The sequence below is a fragment of the Carcharhinus amblyrhynchos genome, chromosome 23 (assembly GCF_965287045.1).
Source record: "Carcharhinus amblyrhynchos chromosome 23, sCarAmb.v2.hapA, whole genome shotgun sequence".
In the NCBI taxonomy this organism is placed as follows: Eukaryota; Metazoa; Chordata; class Chondrichthyes; order Carcharhiniformes; family Carcharhinidae; genus Carcharhinus; species Carcharhinus amblyrhynchos.
In genome coordinates this window covers 15,552,798-15,565,109 of record NC_137346.1, presented here as the reverse complement: position 1 = coordinate 15,565,109, position 12,312 = coordinate 15,552,798, and the positions used below count along the sequence as shown (strand labels likewise).

The window sequence follows — 12,312 nt, the reverse complement described above, 5'->3', positions numbered from 1 at the left end:
TTTTTTCAGGATTTGTGTTGTCCAGAAATTTTAAACTTTTGTTCACTCCTGTTAAATTTGCTGACTCTGCACCTCTGGGTATTGAAGCTGGACTTCTATGGGATTCTTTAGGGCCTTCTGTAAAGTGAGGAATTTACTTTCTGCCTTCAGGTTTCAAACATTTTCTCTGGTGATTTTCTCGTTCAGCTTTTCTTCTTGGACTTTTCTTAGGCTCAGAAGGTTTCTTTGATTTTTCTTTCAGTTTCCCAGAATTTAAATTTTCTTCTTCAATCAATGAGGCTTTGTTACCACCATATTGCAAATGCTGAGTGCAGCTCAGAATTTATTATGATATTCATTGTCTTAGGTAGTTTAACTGTAAGTATTTATTGCTATTAGAAACTATATACATAGGAACAATAAAGGTTCAAGCTGGGAGCAGTCTCCATGCTTACTTCTAAACACACCTCCATCCAACTACATTGTCCCCTAGGTGTGCAGTTCAAGTGTTGCATCATTGCGTGGCCAGAGCTGTACTCAATCCCATGTTAACCCTTATACTAAATTCCGAAAGATAACTGGGTGAATTTTCCCGTTCCACCTGCCACAGCAAACATAGCGGAAGATTGGAAAGATCCGTTGATCTCAGGCAGGATTTTCCGGTTTTGGGATTAAAGAGGCCGGAAAATCACGCCATGATCAGCAGCCTAAAGAAAAACAATGTTTCAATTACAGCTATGAAGCAACATAAATACATATGATAGTAAATCAACAAATAAGAAAAATCCAATGGTGAAGAAGCATGAGGAATTCCCTTTGTAAAAGAAAGTTTGTAAACCTAAGCAGGAATATTGGATGAATGATTAGTGTGTTGTTTCAGGAAGTCCTGCTGTATATCACTATGGGTTAACGCTTACTTTATGTTTTAAATTTTGTCAATTTGTTAAAATTGTGGTAACAGCTACTAATGTCTCATAAGAACCAATTTGCTGAACCAATGTGCTGCCAGTGGTGAGTTTAACCTGGAAGCCACATCTATTCAAATAGTGGGAAAAAGTTTTTATCCATCAGTGCTGGAACGATTTACCCATTTTTAGAAATAAAAACAGACGATGCAGTGTTAGTTATTTTTAGAAAATTTATTGTTGATAGAATGAAGGACTAATTTGAACATAAAGCACCAACTTAGCTTTTGTTCTTCTAAGTCAACTGGTTACATATCAGAAGTATTTCCTACAATGTGGATAATATAATAACAAATGTCCTTCTTCCCTGATCCAGAAGCTTATTACGAAGATTGCTAACAGCCTGAGAGCAGACTAGTCATTATTTCACATTCTTGTGGCGATGTTAATTTTAATGCAAGCAAATAGGATCTACTGAGTTGCTAACTAACCCTAACTGACAGGGAACCTTTGAGAGATCACAAGAACCAATTTAAAAATTGATTTAAGTTTGAAAATTCATAGATCCCGCTTTGGGTGTTTGAAATTTACTATAGAAGTACACTAGGATGCGCCTGGTTACTTCTCATCTTAAGTGAGTAGCAACAAGGCTTGGGAGCCCACATAGATATTAAGATTGATTATTTGTGCAAAAAAGTAAATAATCTGATGGTGCATCTTATTATTTGATAGAATGAAGGACTAGTTTGAACATAAAGCACCAACTTAGCTTTTATTTTTCTAAGTTAATCAGTTACATATCAGAAGTGTTTCCTTCAAAGTGGATAATATAATAACAAATGTTCTTCTTCCCTGATCCAGAAGTCTGTTATGAGGATTGCTGTGGATATGCCGGCGTTGGACTGGGGTAAACACCAGTAAAAAGTCTGACAACACCAGGTTTCAGTCCAACCGATTTATTTACTATCAAATAAATCGGTTGGACTGAAACCTGGTGTTGTCAGACTTTTTAATGAGGATTGCTAACAGCCTGAGAACAGACAATATACAGGCTTAATACAGACTTGAAAATATTTCAATTAAATCTATTCCATAATTCATCGAGCCACTTGAGCAGTGCTGTAGTTGCATAATATCCTACTGGAATGGCTGCTGAAAGGGAGGCTGTAATCAAAATATTGAGCATGTGACCTTGCTGACTGTTCTGTCCTTTCACTTTTCTCCCTCACACATGTCCATACCTTTTTTTCTACTATGCATCTTCTGCTGTTCTTGATAATATGACGACATTTCAGGAACTGCCAGTATTCATTACTGTTTGCTGGTGCCTCACATTTAATTTTTAAAATTGATTAATTATTGTCACATGTATATACAGTGAAAAATATTGTTTTTTGCGCATTATATAGACGAAGCATACCGTACATAGACAAGGAAAGGAGAGAGTGCAGAATGTAATGTTATAGTTATAACTAGGGCTATAGAGAAAGATCGACTTAATATGAGATTAACTTAATTCTATCTAACTTAATCCTAACTACTCCCATTCCCCATCATTATCAGAGCACCTTAAGCTATGTAAAATATTGAATCATTTGACATTTACATGTTATGAAAACCTATATAGATTTGTGTTAAATAACACAAAGGAAGTTCAAGGCTGCCCATCTAAGTTTGATATTTTGTTCCTTTTTTCCCTTTCCATTTCATTTAACCAAAGTGTGTCAATGAAGGGTAAGATGAAATATGTCATAGTAATATCGAATTGCCAAATGTAAAATAGTAGATAACAATACTCCTTGAGCAGTAGATGTTTGGCTTATGTTATGGTTCAGGTTAGAAACTCCAAAGTATTTTATAGAGCCTCAGATCATAAGTTTTGCACCATGAATTTGGCTGGGATAAGCATGATATGTTTCACTTCAGGTGTGATTGCAAAGACCCACTAGGGAGCTTTTATCAATCAAAGCTTATTTAAGAACATAGTTAACATGTATGGAGAAAAAAATTAGCAATAACTTTTATCAATTACAAACAACAACTAAACAACCATCATAATGTATAACCCTTAACAAGTATATCTAAGATGTTCCAATCAAACCAAAGCCTACCACAGATAGAACCCTTTAAACAAGTTCAACATAGCAAAGTCTTATGCTCATGTCATACTGGAATTGAGTCCTTTGGTTGAAGAATTGAAAACTTTTAGTCTTGTAAACTGAAGTAGTCCTCTTGACATATCGAGCGCAGTTTAAAATTAGAACAGCTTCCCAGAACCCCAGATAGACTCTGGTCAGGCCATCAGTAGCAGATTTTCTACTCCAAGAAGACTTTCAGCTAACCCACAGCATTTCCAAAACCAGGGAGAGAAAGAGACTTCTTTTCAGCTTGCCGACCCTTTGAAAACTGAGTTCTAACTCCAGCCAAACAGAAAATGAAACCTTAAATTCTCTGGGAAAAAAACTGTCCAAAAATGCATGACCGTCCTTCTAACAATGCAGGATCATAAAACAACCCAGAGTTAAAATAAACAGACCCTACTTAAGCTACTGAAGTAGCAATAAAAAGGCATCTCCAGGCAAGCCAGCAACAATGATTTCAGCTAAGGCTGTGAGCTGCAGAGAGCATTATTTAAAAAAAAATCCCTTACAGCACACCAACTTATCATTTGTTATCCTGCAAGGTGTTTGAGACCCTTTTTTTCCCAAAAGCCAGTGTTCTAGAAAGGACAAAGATAGTTGTAGGAGTTCATTATGAGCTTATGTTTTTGTTTGGCCTTGTGGATAGCTGGCATACATTAGAACAATGCCTTGCAGATGTCAGAGCAGATAGACTTGTCAGGGGAGGGATAGACTTTAAATATGTGTTACAGACAGGAACTGGAGGGAACTGAAACCCCTGTTCACTTACTGTCCATAATCAGGGTGTGTTTTGGAAAAGAAGATGGATGTGATTTTTAACCTCAGAGTTTGTGTACAATTTGAATAACCAGCAGGGAGGTTTTTGTGTGCTTGAATGAAGAGGGTTGTTTATTTACATGTTGATCCTGAAAACGTAACGCTATGTGACTCAGTACCCATATAGGCATGCAGTTAAAATGAATAGTGCACTTTACAAGTTGTAAGCAAAAGAATAGTAGTTCATGAGATTGGCTTGTCTTCTAAAAAACAACACAATGCAGACCTAGTAAGAAAGAGATTATTCTCTTTTGAAATGTGAATTTAAAAGCCAATGTCATATATTAGTCATTATAGGAATCTCTAGAGGAGCTGAACTTTCTGCAGGTCATAAAAAAAAGTTACTTGTAGCTTTTGGACATAGAAGTCAGTTTTCTGTAATAGTGTGCAGGTTTGCAGTTGAACAGGTTTAGAAATCTTGTGGTGTTGCTATGGATTAGCTGCAACCTGGGCATTTGAGACAATTATAGTACCATAATGACTAATATATGACTTTGGCTTTTAAATTCACATTTCAAAAGAGAATAGCCCATTCAAATCAGAAAACCTTTTGGATGGTTTCAAGAGGTGAGTTATGAGACATATTAGTCTAGAATGTGTATCAATTTTGTCATTTCAAAACAGTGTAGTAGTTTGGATTAGCAGACCATGTCAGGTAATCCTGACGCGCCATAGTGAAAAACTACACCGACCTCTTCAGAAGACAAACACAGGACACAGTGGACAGAGTATTCTTTGTCGTCCAGTACATCCCCGGAGCAGAGAAGCTACTACATTTTCTCTGGAGCCTTCAACATGTCATCAATGATGACGAACATCTCACCAAGGCCATCCCTGCAGCCCCAATTCTTGCCCTCAAACAACTGCACAACCTCAAAGAGACTATTGTCACAGCAAATTACCCAGCTTTCGGGAGAACAGTGACCTCGACACCACACAACACTGCCACAGCAACCTCTGCAAGATGTGCCGGATCTTCGACACAGATGCCAGCATCTCACGTGAGAACACCTTCCACCAGGTATACGGTACATACTCTTGCTACCAGACAGGTGTGTTCTCTTCCTGTCAGGGAACACTTCAGCAGTCATGGGCATTCAGCCTCTGATCTTTTTGGGTAAGTGTTCTCCAAGGTGGTCTTCATGACAACGCAGAATCACTGAGCAGAAACTGATAGCCAAGTTCTGCACACATGAGGATGATCTCAACTGGGATCTTGGGTTCATGTCACACTATCTGTAACCCCCAAGACTTGCCTGAGCTTGCAAAATATCACTAACTGTCCTGGCTGGAGACAATACACACCTCTTTAACCTGTGCTTAACCCTCTCTCCGCTCACATCGTCTGTACCTTTAAGACTTGATTACCTGTAAAGACTTACATTCCAACCATTATCTTGTAAATTGAGTTGGTGTCTATGTATGCCCTGTTTGTGAACACAACTCCTCACTCACCTGAAAAAGGAGCGACATTCCAAAAGCTTGTGCTACCAGATAAACATGTTGGACTTTAACTTGTTTGTTATGAGACTTTTTACTGAAGTAACTCTGCAGCCACCAGTTGCAGCATTTAGTAAGGTGTTTGGCAAGGTCCCACATGGCAGACTGGTACAGAAATTAAAATCACATAGGATTCAGGGTGGGCTGGCTAGATGGATACAGAACTGGCTTGGTTATCGAAGACAGAGAATAGCGGTGGAAGGGCGTTTTTCAGAATGGAGATCTGTAGCTAGTGGTGTTCTGCAGGCATCAATGCTGGGACCTCTGTTGTCTATAGTATATAAATGATCTATAGGAATTTGTAGGTGGCCTGATTAGAAGGTTTATGGATGACACTAAGGTTGGTGGAGTTTCTGATAGTGCTGGGGATTATCAGAGGATACAACAGAATATCAATAGATTGGTGTACTTGGGCATATAAATGGCAAATGGAGTTTAATCTGGATACATACAAGGTGATGCATTTTGGAGGATCAAATTTAAAGAATCAAACAGAGGGTTCTAGATGTGCAGGTCCACAGTTCCCTAAAATTGACAAGACAGGTGGCCAAGCTGATTAATAAATTATATGGAATGCTTGCCTTCATCTGCTAGGGCATGGAGTACAAGAGTTGGGAAATCATGTTTCAGCTATATAAAACCTTGGTTAGGCTGCATTTGGAGATTTATGTGCAGTTCTGGTCACCACACTAACAGAAGGACATGGAAGCTTTGGAGAGAGTGCAAAGAATGTTCACCAGAATGTTGCCTGGTCTCAAGGGTGCTGGATATGAGGAGAGATTGAATAAATTAGGATTGTTTTCACTGGAAAGATGGAGGCTGAGAGGAGACCTGATAGAGGTTTACAAAATTATGAGAGGCATAGACAAACTGGATAGGCTTTTTCCTAGGGTGGAAGTGTCAATTACAAGGGGACACAGGTTCAAGGTGAGAGGGGGAAAGTTTAAGGGAGATATGCAGAAGAAGATTTCATGTAGAGAGTGGTGAGTGCCTGGAACACGCTGCCAGAGGAGATGGTGGAAGCAGGCACATTAGCAACATTTAAGAGGCATCTGGATGGGTACGTGAATAAGGAAGGAATAGAGGCATCTGGATGGTAAACAAATAAGGAGGGAATAGAGAGTTATAGACCGAGTAAGGGCAGAAGGTTTTTTTTGGTTTAGTTAGGGCATCATGATTGGCATAGGCTTGGAGGGCCGAAGGGCTTGTTCCTATGCTGAACTTATCTTTTTTCTTTATTCATTTTAATTTTTTTAAAAGAAAAGTCAGTTCCAGAAGATGCAGCACTGTTTACAGTTTATGTTTAAAAGTTATGGATAGGGCCTGCCCTTCTTGGGAATTACATGCCTCCGCCACACAGGAAGAAGTTTGGAATCTGGCTACATTATTTTCACATTTCCTAGTAAAGCAAGAGAATTGCAAACGCACATTTTGCACACACTCTTCTAACACCTACATTTTAGTCCTTTGGTGTTTGCCTTGTCTGCACAGCTATTTTCAAGTTTAAGATTCTCATCATCCTGTTGAATAAGACGCAATTATAGTAGAATTTTGTCTGATGTTCAGGTCTGGCCTTTGAATGGTTTTTGTTTGAAACCTAATATTTTCTATCACTTTCCTCTTTTTTTCAAGATCACAGTTTTGTGTTGCCTAGCATGTTTGGCTTGTCACTAGCATCTCTTCATAATGCTTTGGGAACTTTACTGTCAACCATGGATTTGAGCTACGTGGAAGTTCAAACTCATTTTCTAAGTTTTGGAGGAGGTTAAATTTCACAAGACACCGTGGAGACAACATTTCTGCTCCAAGGCAGAGCTTGTATTATACAAATTTCTCTGACTGCTTTGTTTCATTGTTTCTGAAGTCCTTAACCCCTTAACTGCTGCTTCCACAACAACAGTGGTTCAGGATCTGACACATTTTATTTCTTGTGTGACAGTTGGTCATAACTGTTTTAAGCCGATGTAAAGTTTCCCTTTTGCTCTTTGTCTTTAGGGGATTATGAAACTTAATTGTTGGGCTCTGTTAGATATGAATTTAGAACTTGACCACTTTGTAGTCTAGTGGGCAATTCCACATGAATTTGCTTGTATTTTACTTGTGGTTTTCACAAGTGTTGGTTGTCTTACAACTTATTTTCCCTTTTTCTTATTTTTTGGGGATGTGTTTATCCAGTCTGTCCCATGTGCTCTGGGACATGACTATTTGTAGATAGCTGTCCAACATGCACTGCACTTCCCTGTGGCAATTCAGCCAGGTGAGCCATCTCTCTCAGTTTCTGCTTGCTTATTTGGGAACATTGCTTGTCCAAATTTAAATCTTCGAAGGTCTCTGTTAACTGTACCTCTGTTGCGCTCCCTTTAACCTCTCCTGGTTCTATTCAGGTCCCCCTCTGTTCATTACATTTGGGCCTCTTTAAATTTTGCCTGCTTTTCTTATTGGCCATATCATTCCATATAGGATTTTTTAGATTTGCTCAGCCCTCTGCAGAATTTTTCTTCCTCCCCTCATTTTCCTTAGTTTCCAAAGACTATTCCAGATCCTCTGAATGCAGTACTGACATCCTGATAAGTCATTTCTTGGTAATAGGCTGACACCTTGCATTGGTAAGCTCAGAACAATCCTGACCATCACTACCCCACTGACCAACTTACTGTGGAGATTTTTTTAACTAAAAGAACTTTCATGCATTTTTCAGTAGGTCCTTTTATCAGTAACATAATATTTGTACTGCTTTTTGGTGACATATTGACAGCTGTTGCTACAAGTGGCATTTATAGTCAATGAGTGCCCTGGAGGATGTTATCTCTTTTCCTGGTGCCTCAGGTGTTAAAGGAGTCACTTCCCTTTTATGGAACATAGAATACTACAGCACAGTACAGGCCCTTCAGCCTTTTCATGGTAAGCTTTCTGACCCTCCCCTGCTACATTTGAGCAGAAGTTCACCATATTCATGGCCAAGACATGGGGCGGGATTTTCCGGCCTCCCTTGCCCCAAGGCCAGAAAATCCCGCCCGATGTAAACGGATCTTTGCATATAATTCCCATGGTGGGTGGGATAGGAAAATTCCACCCATGATCTAGACTGCAGTATTGCCTGTTGGCCTTTTAAAATTGACCCTTGCCCTTGCCATTCAAATTTTCCATGCTGAAAACATTGGACGTACCCCTACTGGTTTACCATCCAAGTCCTTTAGAAGTTGAAGATCAATTTGCTTTTCTTCCTCACTGTTTTTCTCCTGAGCCTGTTTCTGTTTCATCTATCTCCTCTCTGTATCCCCCTAGGAGTTACTAGACTCAAGTTTATTTTGAGCTAGAGATTTGTAAGTTACTTCAGTCATCTGCTATGATGATTGCTTCTTTGGCTTTTAAAGCTTTTTGTTCCCCTACATAAGTTTAAGTCTATACAGGGGACAATTTTTGAACTTTTTCAACTGGGTTATTTTTCTTATTTCCTTGTACATGTGGTCAATTTTTAGTGCTCACGTCCACCAAGTGATTGGAAATGATTAAATCCTTTCAAAGTCAAAGTTTGGGTCGGCTCTTTACAAATTCAGGAGAGTCCAAAATTCTTAAGGTCACTTTAACCTAGCTGCAAACTTGTCAAAGGTACAAACTTAAGGAATGCTTCAATGTCATCTTCGTCAAATTTTGGTACAAACTAAATATCAAATATCAAAGCTTGTCTCCAGTGGCTTTTCCAATTTGTAAAGACAACTTCTCCCTAGCCAATTCAAACTGTTACATTTCACTCTTTTTCAAAGTATTCCACTGCTCTTTTTCAGCTCTCTTCTTTCTTTACTTTGAGACGAGAGTGCCAAATGCTAGGGAGAGGCAGACAATTGGAGATAGTCCTCCAGCCATCTCAATGCTGATGTAACAATGTATGTAATAGTCATGTTGACTTAGTGTGATCAGCTAGTGAAATATCATGATGTGCACATGTTCTCCCATAGCATGAGGACAAATAGCCCTCAGAGGATGCCAATTATTCTGAGGATGGAGCATCACAAGCTTCATGCAGACCATGCATCAGCTCACATATACACTTAGAGGGATCAATATAATGGGTAGTTGGGATTTTACCTGATGTGTCACACTTCACAAGTGAGCAGGAACAAATGATGAGGCTGGAACAGCTGAAGAATTCCTGTCAGAAGGCACATGATGCTTCAAGCTCTGCTCAGCTGGAGGCAGTTGCAGATCTTTGAGGTTATGTTAACAAAGGCTAATTTAGGAACAGCAGCAAAAATATGAAATACCAACTTACAAGTGGCATGTTCAGTGAGAAGAGGTTGGAAGCATCCATCTGATGGAGAGGCTTCTGAGGGACAAGATTTACGAACATTTGGAGAGGTTTGACATGATCAGGAATAGTCAGCATGGATTTGTCAAGGGCAGGTCGTGCCTTACAAGCCTAGTTGAGTTCTTCGATAATGTGACTGAACACATTGACGAAGGAAGTGCCGTGGACGTAGTGTACATGGACTTCAGCAAGGCGTTTGATAAGGTCCCCCATGCAAGACTTCTTGAGAAGGTGAGAGGGCATGGGATCCAAGGGCCTTTGGCCTTGTGGATCCAGAACTGGCTTGCCTGCAGAAGGCAGAGAGTGGTTGTGGATGGGGCTTTTTCTGAATGGAGGTCAGTCACCAGCGGAGTGCCTCAAGGATCTGTTCTGGGACCCTTGTTGTTTGTCATTTTCATAAATGACCTGGATGAGGAAGTGGAGGGATGGGTAAGTAAGTTCGCTGATGACACGAAGGTCGGTGGTGTTGTGGATGATCTGGAAGGATGGCAAAAGTTGCAGCAGGACATAGATAGGATGCAGGACTGGGCGGAGAAGTGGCAGATGGACTTCAACGCGGATAAATGTGTAGTCGTCCATTTTGGCAGAACCAACGGGATGAACGAGTACACTATCAAGGGCAGAAGTCTGAGTAGTGTTGAGGAGCAGAAGGATCTTGGGGTCCGGGTCCACAGGACTCTTAAATCGGCCTCGCAGGTGGAGGAGGTGGTCAAGAAGGCGTATGGTGTACTGGCCTTCATTAATCGAGGGATTGAGTTTAGGAGTCGGGAGGTAATGCTGGAACTTTATAAGACCCTTGTCAGGCCTCATTTGGAGTATTGTGCGCAGTTCTGGTCGCCTCACTATAGGAAAGATGTAGAAGCTATTGAAAGGGTGCAGAGGAGATTTACAAGGATGTTGCCTGGACTGGGAGGCATGCCTTATGAAGTTAGGTTGAGGGAGCTGGGACTCTTTTCCCTGGAGAGACGAAGGTTGAGAGGCGACCTGATAGAAGTTTACAAAATGTTGAGAGGAATAGATAGGGTGGACTCTCAGAGGCTATTTCCCCGGTTTGAAATGGTCGCTACGAGAGGACACAGATTTAAGGTGCGGGGAGGGAGGTTCAGAAGTGATGTTAGGGGTAAGTTTTTCACTCAGAGGGTGGTGAGTGAATGGAATCGGCTGCCGTCAGTGGTGGTGGAGGCGAACTCGCTGGGGTCTTTTAAAAGACTTCTGGATGAGTATATGGGGTTTAATGAGATTGAGGGTTATAGATAGGTCTGTAGGTTGGTAGGTGATGTGATCGGCGCAACTTGTGGGCCGAAGGGCCTGTTTGTGCTGTAGTGTTCTATGTTCTATGTTCTATCTCATGCCATGATGTTTCAAGCCTTTGCAATGATGTTTTGTCTATGGAAAAGGTAGCCCACCTACGTCAGCATCAAAGGTGACATGCCATCAAATGTTTGTTGGTCCTTACCAATGGCTTGTACACACTGTCACACTAAATAAAACTGAGCAAAATGTAGTCTTTACCCCTTTAGAGTCCCACTGATTTGCAGGGAAATGTCAGTGGACCATGACTTGGAGTGGGAGTTTTGTTCACTATGTTTCTGCTTCTTTCCTGTTGTTCTTTCTGTTAGTGTGCCCACTGCCTCCCATGCTGCATCATATCTTGAAGGCTGAGTCTGCACAGGTCTTTGGTGTAGTCCCACCATAGGCTCCAAAACCTGGACAATGCCAGCCGAGCATTTTAATAGTCAAAGCAGATAACTGAGTCATCCTCTACCTCAGTTGAACCACCCACTAGGGCACGTAATGAAATATGGAATTAAAAGTCTAATGATGACCATGGAACCATTGTTAATTGTCACCTGATTCACTAATGTCCTTTAAGGAAGGAAATCTGCTGTCCTTACCATGTTTGGCCTACACATGACTCAAAACGTGTAACATTCTGGTTGACTCTTAATGCCCACAGAAATGGTCCAGCAGGCCACTCTGTTCAAGAGCAATTAGGGATGAGCAATAAATGCTGGCTTAGCCAGCAATGCCCAATCCCATGAATGAATGAAAAATAGGGTTTCACCATGTAGGAGTGGCAGAAAAAAGACTTAATTGCCATTAGATCTACTTGGTAGCAGGACATATTTTAGTAGGCTATAAATGTCTGGAATAACCTGATGGAATATCAGGCACTGAATTCAAACATATCAAGGAAGCTGATGTTCTGCCTGTATACCCTGTTGCAAATATATTTCCTACAAGCTGCAACCACTGTGCTTATCCTTCCTATGGAACAACAGGTCTGCAAGGAGAAGCCTTATGCTGATCTCCCTGCTTCTGGTGCTACTGCTTAAAAAATGTGTGGGTTAGGTGCATTGGCCATGCTAAATTGCCCCTTAGTGTCCAGGGATGCGTAGGTTGGAGGGATTAGCAGGGTAAATATGTGGGGTTATAGGGATAGGGCCTGGTTTGGATTGTTGTTGGTGCAGACTTGATGGGCCAAATTGCCGCCTTCTGCACTATGGGGATTCTGTGATCTGAGGAGGAAAATAAAACATCATAAGCAGCACCCATGCTGATCTGATGTACAACAATTGAAAAGTAAAGATCAGCCACACAAACCTCCAAGGTAATGGAAATGACATCCTCTGTAGTGAAGATCACTCCTAAAATAGGTGCAATG

At 40.7% G+C, this 12,312-nt stretch overlaps 1 protein-coding gene across 1 annotated transcript in view; it reads left to right on the top strand.

Annotated features, from left to right (window-relative positions):
- LOC145357577 (nuclear pore membrane glycoprotein 210-like) overlaps window positions 1-12,312 on the top strand; it is a 166,505-nt gene that overhangs the window by 32,664 nt on the left and 121,529 nt on the right. The window lies entirely within an intron of this gene.